The sequence below is a fragment of the Dasypus novemcinctus genome, chromosome 12 (genome assembly GCF_030445035.2).
Source record: "Dasypus novemcinctus isolate mDasNov1 chromosome 12, mDasNov1.1.hap2, whole genome shotgun sequence".
Taxonomy (NCBI): Eukaryota; Metazoa; Chordata; class Mammalia; order Cingulata; family Dasypodidae; genus Dasypus; species Dasypus novemcinctus.
In genome coordinates, this window is record NC_080684.1 from 25,463,237 (window position 1) to 25,476,653 (window position 13,417).

Genomic DNA, 13,417 nt, shown 5'->3' on the forward strand with positions numbered 1-13,417 from the left:
TAATAGATTTTCAGGGCTTTGGTACTATTCTCATAGCTGTTAAAACTCTAGCATGTCATAAATTTTTAATACTTTAATAGAAAGCTTAAATTGAAAATGCTGTTTTTGGAAACTTAACACCCAAAGAAAGTCCAGTTATCTGACAAATCCTTGAGTATTCCCTTAAGAAAATGATACTGGTCATTGCAACTTCACCATCTTCTGTTTTTTGATTCTCAGTCACATTGAAGGTCTCTAAGTTTCCTGTTTTTTTCCTTCCCCCTCTCATACCTTTGCTGACCTGTATAGTGATTTGGTGAGAGAAATTGTTCCTGCTCTACCCTCCCACCTCCCACTCCGATATGAATTTGAGTTATTATTGGAATAAAAGTGCTTTTTGCTAGCAAAAAAACACAATAATACTTATCCTCAAAATATAACTCTACCCTTTAATTCCTTAAGAGTCGGAATATAACTTAATTTAAAAAATTATATTTTTTAATAATGGACAGGTAGAATATGAAGAGGTAATGTGGGAAAAATAACATAAAGAGAATTGGAGGAATATTGGAGTAGAGAAATTGCATCCTATTGAAGGTAACTTGGAATATTTTAAATTACTGGGTAATAAATGTAGGTGGTGTAATAAAGTCCCAGGGTAACCACAAAGTATTTAACAAGTATGCAGAAACAGAAATGGGAAAGGGATCAGTCAGATACATCATAAAAGATCACCTATATAGAAAAGGAAACTGCAATAAAGGAAAGAGATACAAAATATATGACAAAAACAAAACAAAGGAAAAAATGGCAAAAGTAATTTCTGCTTTTACAATAATAAAATTGCATGTTAATGAATTAAGCTCCCCAGGCAAAGATAAATAAGTCAAAGAGCTAAGAAGCATGATACAACTATATGCTGTTTACAAGAAATTCACCTCAACCTCAAAGACAAAAATAGTTAGAAAGTAAAATGAAGGAAAAAGATATCCCATGCAAAGAGTAGCCATAAAACATCTGGGAGAGCTATATTATTATTGGACAAAATAGATTTAATACAAAAGTTGTTATAAGACACAAAGAAGGTCACTAAATATTAATGAAAGGGAAAATCCACCAAGAAGAAATAACAATGATAAATATTTATGCACCTAACCACAGTGCCTCAAAATAAATGAGGCAAACACTGGGAAAACTGAAGGGAAAAATAGGCACCTCTAAAATTATAGTTGGAGAGCTCAAAATACCACTGTCAATCAATAGCTAGAACATTCAAACAGAGCATCAATAAGGGAACATAGAATTTAAATAGCATGGTAAATTACCTAGACCTAAGAGATATACACAAATCATTATACCCCAAAAGAGCAGGATACATATTCTCCTCAAGCGCACATGAATTGTTCTGCAGGATAGAACATATGTTGAGTCACAAAATAAGTCTCAATAAATTTAAAAGGATTAAAATATGCAAAGCATCATTTATGACCACAATGGAATAAAGCTGGAAATCAATAACAGTCAGAGGACTGGAAAATCCATGGCTATATAAAAAGTAAATAGCACATTCTTAAACAATCAATGGATCAAAGAAGAACTTACAGGTGAAATAAAAAAATATCTTGAGATAAATAAAAATGAAAACACACCATGTCAAAATTTATAGAGGAAGTAAAGGCTATACTAACAGGGATATTTATGGCCCCAAATGCTAACATAAAAAAAAGAAAGAAAGGGCTAAAATCAAAGACCTAAGTGCACAACTGGAGGAAATGCAAAAAGAAAAAACCTAAAACCAAAAAATTATTAAGGAAGGAAATACCAAAAACTAAAAGAGAAATAAATGAAATAGAGAATAAAAAACAATAGAGAGCACTAAAAACAAATTGATTATTTGAAAAGATCAATAAAATTGGAAGAGCTTTAGCTAGACTGACAAAGAAAAACAAGAGAAGATGCCAATAAACAAAATCAAAAGTGAGAAGAGGGCATTACTATTGACAGCAGGGAAATAAAAAGGATCATAGGAGGCTGCTATGAACAACTGTATGCCACAGATTAGATAACATAGATGAAATGAACAAATTCCTAGAAACACATGAACAACCTACACTTAACATACAAGAAACAGAAAATCTTAACAGTCCAAGCACAAGTAAGGGATTGAATCAATCATCAAAAATGTTCCAACAAAGGAAACCCCTGCACCAGCTGGATTCACAGGTGAATTCTACCAATAATTGCAAGAAGAATTAATACCAGTCCTGCTAAAACTCTTCCAAAGGATTGAAGATAAGGGAACACTATCTAACTCATTCCATGAGTCCAACATCACCTTAATAGAAAAGCCAGATAAATATTACACAAGAAGAGAAAATTACAGACGAATTTCTTTAATGAATATGTGTGCAAAAAATCCTCAACAGTATACTAGTATGTCAAAAGATCTAGGCTCAAAGATCTAGCACTCAGTACTTGTCCTTTTCTACAGGACTATTACACAAAATATATCCTCTATCAGAACAAGTGTCTGTTTCCTCTGTTATGAATGAAAGCTCTTGTAGTTGTGAGTAATGGGTAAAAGACCATGGAATCCTAAATTATTTCATTACTATCAATTCATGCAAACTGGCAGCTGAAACTAAGAATAATGAGTCATGATATCATAATAGAACTTTCAATTTCACCATTCTTAAGGTTGTCTCCCAGAATTGGATATTTTTCATTATGATACAATATACACCAAGGAAAACATTTCCAGAGCAATGGCAAAGAAAATGGGAATAGCTTACGTTGAATTGGTTTGATGGGGAGATCTACCAGGGAAAATCTTTGTAGGAATAGAGGTAGGGGATGAAACTTCAAGGCAGGAATTTGAAGGGTGGGAAACTGTTCAGCTCTGGCTTGATACAAAGGTCAGGAACTGGAAGTATTAAAAACATGTTTAAACTGTCCATTAGTTCCTAACTCTTCTCAAAGTATTGAGGAGATCACTGATAATTCCTGAAGCTTTTTTATTGGAATTTCAGAGTAGGTATAAACGTATTGGAGTTTTCCCTTCAAATTGGTCATAAAAGTGTTCAGTGAAGTCAGAAAAATACCCAGCTGTGCATATTCATTTAAGAGACTCCCAAGACTGCGGGAGTTCATAGCAGTAATTCCCAGAGTGTTTTATGTTTCCACTTGGAACATTGCTAGGCCCCTCCAAAATGCTGTAACCTAATTCTTATACAGTGCCCCTTCCAAATAGCTTTTTGGAACTCTCAACTATTTTGGCCTCACAGAATCTTCCCAAGGACTATGACCTAGGTATTACCTATTTGAACTACTAGACAGCCCTACTGAAGTAAAGATTCATTTGTCCTTTTCCCAGACCCCTTCCTCTCAGGCCTCTAAAAAAGAAGCTGGAGAAAACAAAATAAAACCACAGGACTTAGTACTTGGAGGCCATATCTGAAGCTCAGGAGGGATGAACCCAGGGTTACCAGCCTTCAGTACCCCTTCCAGCCTCACCCCATTCTCTTGCCTAGGAAAGAAATCTACCATTCCACTGAGGCCTCTCCATTCTTCTGCCATGCTCATCAGGACACACATTGACCTACATTTTATCCTAGGACTGAGTTGAAATACTTCACTTTCTAATTTCCTACTTGAAAGCTCCACTCCAAAATTTGATTATTGCCCACAAATGAGGCATCTTGGCATGGTTTCTGAATTTTTAGATTCCCTGAAGACCAAGTAAGGCCAAGAACCCTTAGGAAAATGTGACCACTTCTAGCTCTTTGAGTTCAGAATTAGATTGTGTTAAGGGAATTATCAGATGGCCTTTAGTGATCCTTCCATCCTCTGAGAGCCAGTCAGTATATTACTCAGCCAAAGGGGTGCTGATGCAAAATGCTAGAAATCAGTTGGTTTTTATAAAGGGTATTTATTTTGGGTAGAAGTTTACAGTTACCAGGACATAAAGCATAAGTTACTTCCCTCACCAACGTTTTTTGCCATGTGTTGGAGCAATATGGCTGCCTACATCTGCCAGGGTTCAGGCTTCCTAGGTTCCTCTCTTCCCAGAGATTTCTTCTCTTTCCTCAAAGCCAAGCTCCTCTGTGTACTCACTTCTTGGGGCTCCAATTCAAGAGTCCAACTTCTCTTCTCTGAGGTACAGTTTCTCTGTGAGTCCCTGTCCACCAAGCGTCGGGAACACAATGTCCTACTGATGTGATCCAAGCTAAGTCTTAATCATTAAATAATCAAGTAAAAGTAAAACCTTTGAATCCAAAACACTCTAATGTCACCAGTAGAAGAAAAAAGTTTTCAAACATAATCCAATATTTCTTTTAGGAATTCAAAACTATATCAAAATGGTACATTCAGTTATCTTCCAATATTGGAATAGAAATAAGTTGGGTGATCAGAATTTAGGATATCACAATCTCATTCAATGCAGTCAAACCATTTGAGTTCTCTAGCCACAAAATTGAATTTCAAACCCCAGATTTGATAGAGGCACCTAAAAATGACCAGAGACAATTAAGCAAAATTTTGAGCTTCACTAGCCTTTTAAAAATGCTTCCAAATGGTGTTTATGTGTGATGAATCTGGACTCAGATGGGATCTCCCTTCATAAGACTTTCATGCTAATGTGCTGGAGGTGCAGTTAATGTTGGGATTTAAGATATATTTAGGGGATTTGAATCTCTGGACTGACAATGTGATAGCCAGGTCCTGAACCTCAACAGACTCCAGCACCTACAATCTGATTTATTGGACTTACCGCACTCAGCTAAGATGGAGTTGAAGAAGGACAATCACCACACCATGAAGCCTAGAGTGATTACAACTGAAAATGGGAGGATTGCATCCAGCATGCATGTGGAATTTGAGCCTCCTCTTGACATAGAGGTGCAATGGACACAACCAATCCAATGTCCACATAGAAGAGGTGGTATTGGATTGAGAAAAGTGGACATGGTGGACGATGGGTATGGGGAAAGGCAGGAAGAGATGAGAGGTGGAGGTGTCTTTGGGACATGGAGCTGCCCTGGATGGTGCTTCAGAGGCAATCACCGGACATTGTAAATCCTCACAGGGCCCACTGGATGGAATGGGGGAGAGTATGGGCCATGATGTGGACCATTGACTATGAGGTGCAGAGGTGCCCAAAGATGTACTTACCAAATCCAATGGACGTGTCATGATGATGGGAACGAGTGTTGTTGGGGGGGGAGAGGGGGGGGGTGGGGGAGCGGGGTTGAATGGGACCTCACATATATATTTTTGATGTAATATTATTACAAAGTCAATAAAAAAAAAAAAGAAAAAAAATGCTTCCAAGTTGTTTACTCTGATAGTCGTATCTCTTTGATGTACATGAGGAAATACTGGGACTACTTTTGGGGCAGTAGCAAAAGAAACAAGTGAGGTCAGTACTGTGCCAATTTTTCCCCCAAAATAGAAAATACTCTCTTTTGAATCTCTAGTAGAAGGAGAGCACATATCTACCCAGGTCTACAAGAAGTAATCTTGTAACTGCTCCTTGTTTCATTCCTTATTAGATGTCAATCTCTAATACAGGGGAAAAAATGTGTTTTATTATTTGGTCTTTCTATGCCTGATTCATTTGAGAAATGAATGTTTTCTTTTTTTCTATTTCATTGCCATGCACAGACCCCATTAGGTAAGATTTTCTATTATTTAGTTCAATTGTCTATCCCACAGACTCTATAGAATGGATTTCCTGGTGTGTGAGCTGTCTTCACTCTGTTTGGTAGAAATAGATTTCCAGGAAGATTAAAGTACCTGGAAAATATTTGGGAAACCAGACTAAAATTAAAATGTGGAGGAAAAAAGAAAGGAAATAATTGTACATGTTCTAATATGGATAAAATATAGTCTCCAGAAACAGAAATTGATCTAACATAAAGAAAATAGTACAAATAAATAATGGAATGCAATTCAAAGCTAAAGAAAGGCTTGAGTCTACTAATTAAAAAGGATCATCACATAGCAAGAGGAAATACTTTTCTAAAAAAAGAAGTCTAAATCTTACAGATATTCTATAAGAAAAATAAAAATTCCTTAAATTTGAAGAACAGTTTATATTCCAAAGTGAGCTAACAAATCTAAGAAAATGATGTAAAATTCTGGAAAAAAAAAGTTGTTTCAAGTAATGAAACCTACATACCCCACAAGCAGTACTTTATTTGTAAAACAATATGCATATCTACAGGAAGGCCAGGATTCACTATATATCCACCCTTCTGTAAAAAAAATAAATAAACCTCTAAAACTGGAAACATTAATATATAAATCAATGTAAGGACGTGAAAAATGGAAAAGCCATGATTTAATTAAACATGCACCAAAATAAGTAATAAGCAGGGTGTAAATTTCTCAAAAAACTTATTATAAACTTAATAAAAAGATAAAATTTGTATGCTTTATTAATGTGTATAAATAAAATTGTGATTTTTAAAAAATTGTTTAGAAAAATTAAATGCAAATAGACCTAACCCTAATTAAAGGACAGAATATTTCCAATTGAAATATAAAAGAAAAAAACAAATCATATACTGCCTTCATAAAGCATACTTTCAACCATAAAGACATAGATAGATTGAAAGTAAAATTTTAGAAAAATATATATGCCATGCAATCACTAAAGAAAGCAGCTATGGCTATATTACTATAAAACAGAGAAGAACTTGGACAGGAAACATTACACGACATAAAATGAAACATTTCAAGAATATTTAATTATCCTGAATTTGTTTCCACCAAATACCATAGTTTCTAAATATATAAAGTTAAAATAATATAAATGGTTTGTACACATATTCACAATTTCAGGAGATTAACAAACAATCAAATGTACCATATGCCAAGTGAGCCCTGAATTTCAGCGGAGTTGCAACACCAATCCTCCAGGTCATTGAACTCACCCAAGACAATTAACAAGGCGATGAAGATGGACGATGCTCATCCCAAGGCGCAGAGAGTGTCTGCAACTGCAAGAAAGATAGCTCCATCCATCTGCCCCATTGGATTTAAACCTCTTCTCAATTAGAAGCAGAGTGGGCATCACCATCCTCAAATCCTCAAGACTGTGGAATGAACAAAGGACTAAAGTAGGACTTAGTATTATTTTACTATAGGCTTACTATTACTCTAGCAATGGAAGAATTCTTGTCATTGATGTAAAGGCAGCAGCCACCAGAGGTTCTGACGGATGGGAGAAGGAAGAATAGGTGTAATATGCTGGCAATGGGACATAGGTTTAGCAGCTACTCTTTCATTTTATATTTGCATAACCTTGGGTAAAGCATTTACCTTTCTTACAATTAGCTTTCTTTTCTATAAAATGACATGATAATACATTCATTGTAAATACACAATTATTTTAAAATATGTTCTATTATTTTTATTAGCTAAATGACTCAATGTTTCTACTTACAAGTAGAACAGAGAATAGTCTCCTAGATTCTAAGTTTTGAGAAATCTGACATTTAAAGTCAAATATTGACAGAAGATATACTGCATTTTTAACCTAATATCATATCTTATTTCAAACCAGTATTGAATTTGACAATATCTTACTGTGTTCAAGAGAATAAAATAAATAATTATGGGGTCTAGAAATAAAGACCTGTGAATCTACTTCAAAAGTTGATGTCCTAGTAGGGAATAAACATAGCAACCCCACATCATACTCCTTTTGGTCATGGGACAATAGCCAGAAGAGAATTGAAGTCCTTGATAGATAGAAAACAAATCTGGTAAAACCTTGCCCATTCTAGATTTTGCCTGAAAGCAAAAACTAGAATGTGGTACAAAAAGAAAATCATAGAATAGCATCAATTCACAGAGTTGAGAAGGTAGGGATTTTAAATCAGGAAGCCTGAGGGAATTGCAATTAGAGTGGAAAATTCCAGACCTGGAAAATGCTGATGAGAGAAACAGCTCCATAAATGTGCTTATGTGTCCCCTTGAGTTTAGACTGAGTAGTAAGTTGGGCATGCGTAGGATGAAAGTCAACAATGTCTGTCAAAAAAGTAGGAGCCGCTAGTCAAAGATTTCAGGATGTCCCACAGAGCTTAAGATGTTTAAGTTCTGAAGAGCTGTAGTAGAATGCTCATTTCGAACACAGATGCATTCAGTGAAAATTCCTAAGAATTCATGCCTTAGTAACACAAGGCTGAATGGAACCTCATATAAAGGTGACTCTTGAGTACCTTTAGAAAATAAAACTTTAAAGACAATACTTAGAGATCATGTTGATCAAGTAGCTGATCTGCCTACCAAAAATAACTCAAATCTTTCAAACAAGATAACTAAATTCAGGTACTCAACAATGTAAAACCATAATTTCCTGGAAACAATTGAAAATTACTAAATGTGTAAAAAAAAAAAAGGCAGTAAAGTGTGAGCCATAAGCAGGATAAAAATCTAAAAGAAACAAACAAAAAAATGGCAAAGATGGTGAAATTAGCCAACAAATCCTGAAATAGCTATAATAAATATTCAAATATAGTTGAAGATTTAAGATAAAACATGAACCAAAATGAGAAAGAAATGAGAAAGAGTGGGTATCACCATGCCAGAATCCTCAGGATTGAGGAAGGAACAATGGACTTGAGTAGATATAGTTATATTACTACAGACTTATTGTGATTCTAACAATGGAAGAACTTATTTTATCATTGATGTGGGGGAAGTGTCCACTAGCAGTTCTAAGGGGAGGGAGAGGGAAAAATAGGTATAATTTAGGGGTATTTTTGGGACTTAGGAATTGTCCTGAATGGCATTATAATGACAGATATTATTCATTATATATCTTGTGAAAACTTACAGAAATGTCTGGGAGGGAGTGTAAACTACAATGTAATCTATAATCCACTTTTAGTGGCAATGCTCCAATATGTGTTTATCAAGTGTAACAAATGAACCACATTAATTAAGGATGTTAACGTGGTAAAATGTGGGAGAGCTAGGGAGTGGGGCATATGGAAATCTCCTATATTTTTTATGTAATATTTCTGTAATCTAAATATATTTTTGAAAAATTAAAAAGTATATTAATTAAAACAAAACAAATGAAATTGCCCAATGATCTATGACCACAACTCTTGCACAAACAGCTCATAATCCCTTGCTGTGTCCTCTTACATGAACTCTACTTCTGGTCTTCCACCTCTGTGCCTTGTTCTCCTCACTGGCATCTTCCCCCTATGGAACTGGGCAGAGAGGTATCACTGGAGCCCAGGCCACAGCAGCCTGGGGACCCAGGCACAGTCCATGGTTACCCTTCAAAATACAGTATCATGTTGTTTGATGCAAAGTGAACAGCTGACTAAAGAATTGCAGTTTGAAGAAGCTGTTGTTTTTCCTGAAATTGCTGCTGCTGAAAGATGATTTATTACTGAAGAAAGTACAAATACTTGGGGGTATTTAATTTTGGTTCAGATACTACAGATGGAATTTGACAGAGAATATGATGCACAGCTAAATTGTGAAGAAAAAGAAAAAGTTCAATGGAGATAGAAGGTTTCCATTTCCTTTGACAATTATCAAAAATGCATTCTTAAGAAGAAAATGGTAGCTCTGAAGATGAGGGTAAGCAGCTAGATAATCATGAGGACTCCTTACATATCAGTAAAACCAGTTCCTACACCCACAATGGTTTATAGGAAAAAGAAACAAGATCACCACTAAACATTATAAAGCAGTTTGTGGGAGAAAAAATACAGTAACGATGGAAAGTTTTGCAGCTGAGTTTCAGATAGTAGATGGAATTGGAGTGTATGCTTTAAAACCACATGCCCATTCAGAGGGTGGAAGTACCCACCTCCATGAAGAAAAGGATCCATTTACTGCCTGCAGAAAAATGAGTTGATCCTAAGACAAGTTTATTTATGCATAAAATGATCAACTCTAGTATGTTAGAGACAAGAACTGGCTGTATTAGTACAGTAAATGAATCTCTTGTCTCATGCCTATGGAGGAAGGGTAGAAGATATAAAGGAAGATAATAAAGTTATACAGTATATGCCATCGAGATATTTAACTCTTAATGAATTTAAGAATTGTAACAAATACATTAGAGATGATTTCAGGTTTGAAGATCACCTCAGCAAATTAAATCTATGTAGGATCATCTGCATGTGGGCAGAAAAATAGATGCACAATCTCATAAAAATGCAGAGAGCTGGAATTCCTTGCCCAAAAGGTATAGTGCTCAAGAAACACATTTTAGTTATAACTTTTGTTGGTCAGGATCAATATCCAGACCCTAGTCAAAAGAAGGGCTCAGTAGTGAAGAAATGAAAGAAGTCTATTATCAAACCCTTCATATGATGCAGCTGTTATATAATAAACATATGCTTGTACATGCAGGCCTCAGTGAGTATAGCGTGCTATAGCATACTGGCAAGGTCTGGTTAACTGATGTCAGTCAGTCTATAGAGCCAACCCATCCTCCTTGCTTGGAGTTCTCTTCCAAGACTGTAGGAATTTCTCACAGTTTTTTTCTTAAAGGAGGATAGAGGATGTCCTTGGTAAAAGAAAACTCTTCAATGCTATTTCATGTTTAAACACCTCATCAGGCAATGAAGCTTGTTTCTTAATTGAAATAGAAGCTTTGGAGAAGATGAATGAAGATCATATTCAGAAGACTGTAAGGAAGGCTTTTCCTTTTTTAAAAGACAATTGAGGCCTGCCAGCACTATATAATGTATAACATCTTTATTCACTGTCTTTAAATATTAAGACGGTAGAGACTGTCAGCTGTCAACGGCACTTTGAGTTATGGGTATCTCGAAATAACAAAAAAGGAAACATAAGAAGTGTACAATTGTGCTTCTGTCTTCCTTTATTTCATTGTAACCCATATACCAGGCAGTGTGGAAATTTTAGCTCAGCATTGAGAGAATAGTGTGTCACTATCTCTCATCTTATGAATAAGATAATGTAATTATTTCATAACTAAATGTTTTCTAGATAAAATAGACCTGAATTTATATGATTTTTGTTATAAAATTAATTGATGAGCAATTTTAAACCTAGGGTAATATTTCCAAATATGAGAGGAAAGGATATAAGTGTTTTCATAAGATAGTTTTATTACAATATATTTGCTTTTATTTCTCTATTCTTTTTCCATACAAAATTTTCTTCCCTTTTAGTGGGTGCTCTAAACGGCAACTTGATTTCAGAATGGCTGATACAATTGGACATAAGCAATGTTGTGTTGATAAATCATGAAAATGAACTGAATTCTATTTCAGGTTTCTAAAAGAGATAAACATATTCAGATCTTCTTAACTATCGAAAAATATTTTTATTTAACTTTAAGCTTTTCTTTATTTATGTGAAGTGGTTAGGCTCATAATATAGTCACTCTGCATTTGTAATGAAAACACACATTTTCTGGAGAACAAAATTTAAGACTTAATCATGTTTGACGTATGTTAATAAAACCAAAGAAACAAAGTTCAGTGTACATTTCGCTCAATTATATATTTACTGATTTTTGAGAGAAATATGGCAAGCTAGTAAAAATAGTGAATAAGCAAAAGAAACAAATGGAATTTACAGACATGAAAAATTTCATGACCTTAGATGAAAATATCGTGGGTGGAATTAACACTGAAAAAGACAATGCAAAAAGAAAGATCATTGAACTGGAATTTCAATATCAACTATGCAATATAAATCAGGGAGAACAAACAATTTTTAAAAATAAGAGATATTAACATATGGGAGATTAACAGTCAAATACGCATGTAGAGTGATGTCAGCAAAAATGACAGAGTACTAACCTTCAAAAACTTGTGCCTCTATAGAAGCATCAAAATATCTAGATAAAACAGTCATAATTATGTTTATGTGAACTCAGAAAAGAAGCAAAGGTCTACAATAAACAAACAAATGCTGAATGAGGAAAATAGCATTTAAAAGTGGAAGGTAAACTTTGTGCATTGTACTAGCCCTATCCACCCCCTCCCTGGAACAGGGTAGCGCAAGTTCTCATGGTGGGATGTAATTTCAAAGGGAGTGGAGAAGATCTTATTCTGAAACAATTGTATTTGTCTGTAGCCTACTGGAAAAATCCTGAAGGACTAGCCCGAGGTGCTCATATTTGTTTCCCCTAATTCAGAAGCCACACAGACAATAAAACAAGCTTGCAGTCTTCAAAAACATCATAAGGCAAACAAAAAAAATATTACCGTGGTATCAAACAACACAGTAAAAAGAAAATAAATAAATAAATAGAATGCCATCAGCCAGAGAGGAAAAGCTGTAAAGAGACATTCTTTGAAAAGTTAGGATATTAAAATGTACCAAAGGTTACTGGTGAATTTAGAAAGTCACACACAAACCCAGAGCTAGACATACCATCAGAGAAAAGACACTAAGATGCATGTGGCTGACCTCTAGGCTCAGTACAAGAAGGAAGCAGAAGCTAAGGAGGGGTTGTAAATGGCTTGGGTAAACATTTAATAATGGTCTAGCACAGAACCAGTGTGCAAATCTTAGTTGTATTTTCCTGTCATCTCCTTCCCTCCCCTCCCTCTACCTCCACTCCCCTTCCCTCTTCTTCCTCTCTCTCTCTCTCTCTCTCTCTCTCTCTCTCTCTCTCTCTCTCTCTCTCTCTCTCTCTCTCTCTCTCTCTCTCTCTCTCTCTCTCTTCCTCCCACCCCATGTTACATACTTTTGGGTTCTTGCCATTCAGAGAACATCACACCTAAAAACTGGATAAAGAAAGACCTTAAGATGATGCACAATTAAGAACACAGACTTTACAAACATTTTTAGAAAGTTCATAAAACTACAACAACAACAACAACAAAGACTCTAAGGAGGAAGAAGATTATAATTTCCAGATTTACTACATTATAATATTCAAAAGAGAAAGCACTTTTTTCCTAAAGTAAAATACCTTTTATTTAATGTAATCATGGTAAAGGTGTAAAAGTAAAAGTAAAGCATTAAAAATAGTTAATTTCATTTAATATGTTATAAACTGCATTGAAAATTTTTAGAAAGTATATAAAAATGAAAAGAGATAAATGTCATTATTGTCAAACTCTCTTATTCATTCAAACCAGACCCCCTGATACCCTGCATGGGGCCTCTCCATTTGAGTTATTGGCTAAGTCAGTCACTACAACCCCTAAAATAATAAAAGGATCTACCACATCTCTGGATATGCTGATATATATATATATATATATCACTATATATAGTGCTATAAAGTGCAATGCTATTTCCTTTCACTGTACACATTCCATAGTCATGTATTGAGATGCCCAGAATTTTGTACAGCAGCTGAACTTTAGACTGCCACAGTATGCACTACAAATTTGGGTCCTTCAATTTACTCTCATAATGCTAAAGTATGTTTGATGGTTTAATCAACCTCTTCAGTGCCGGGTTTAGAAGT

The 13,417-nt window shown here is 35.0% G+C and overlaps 1 pseudogene; it reads left to right on the forward strand.

Moving 5' to 3' along the window:
* Nucleotides 1-6,937: 6,937 nt before the first annotated feature.
* Nucleotides 6,938-10,684, forward strand: LOC101431228 (serine/threonine-protein kinase RIO3 pseudogene; annotated as a pseudogene).
* Nucleotides 10,685-13,417: the final 2,733 nt, after the last annotated feature.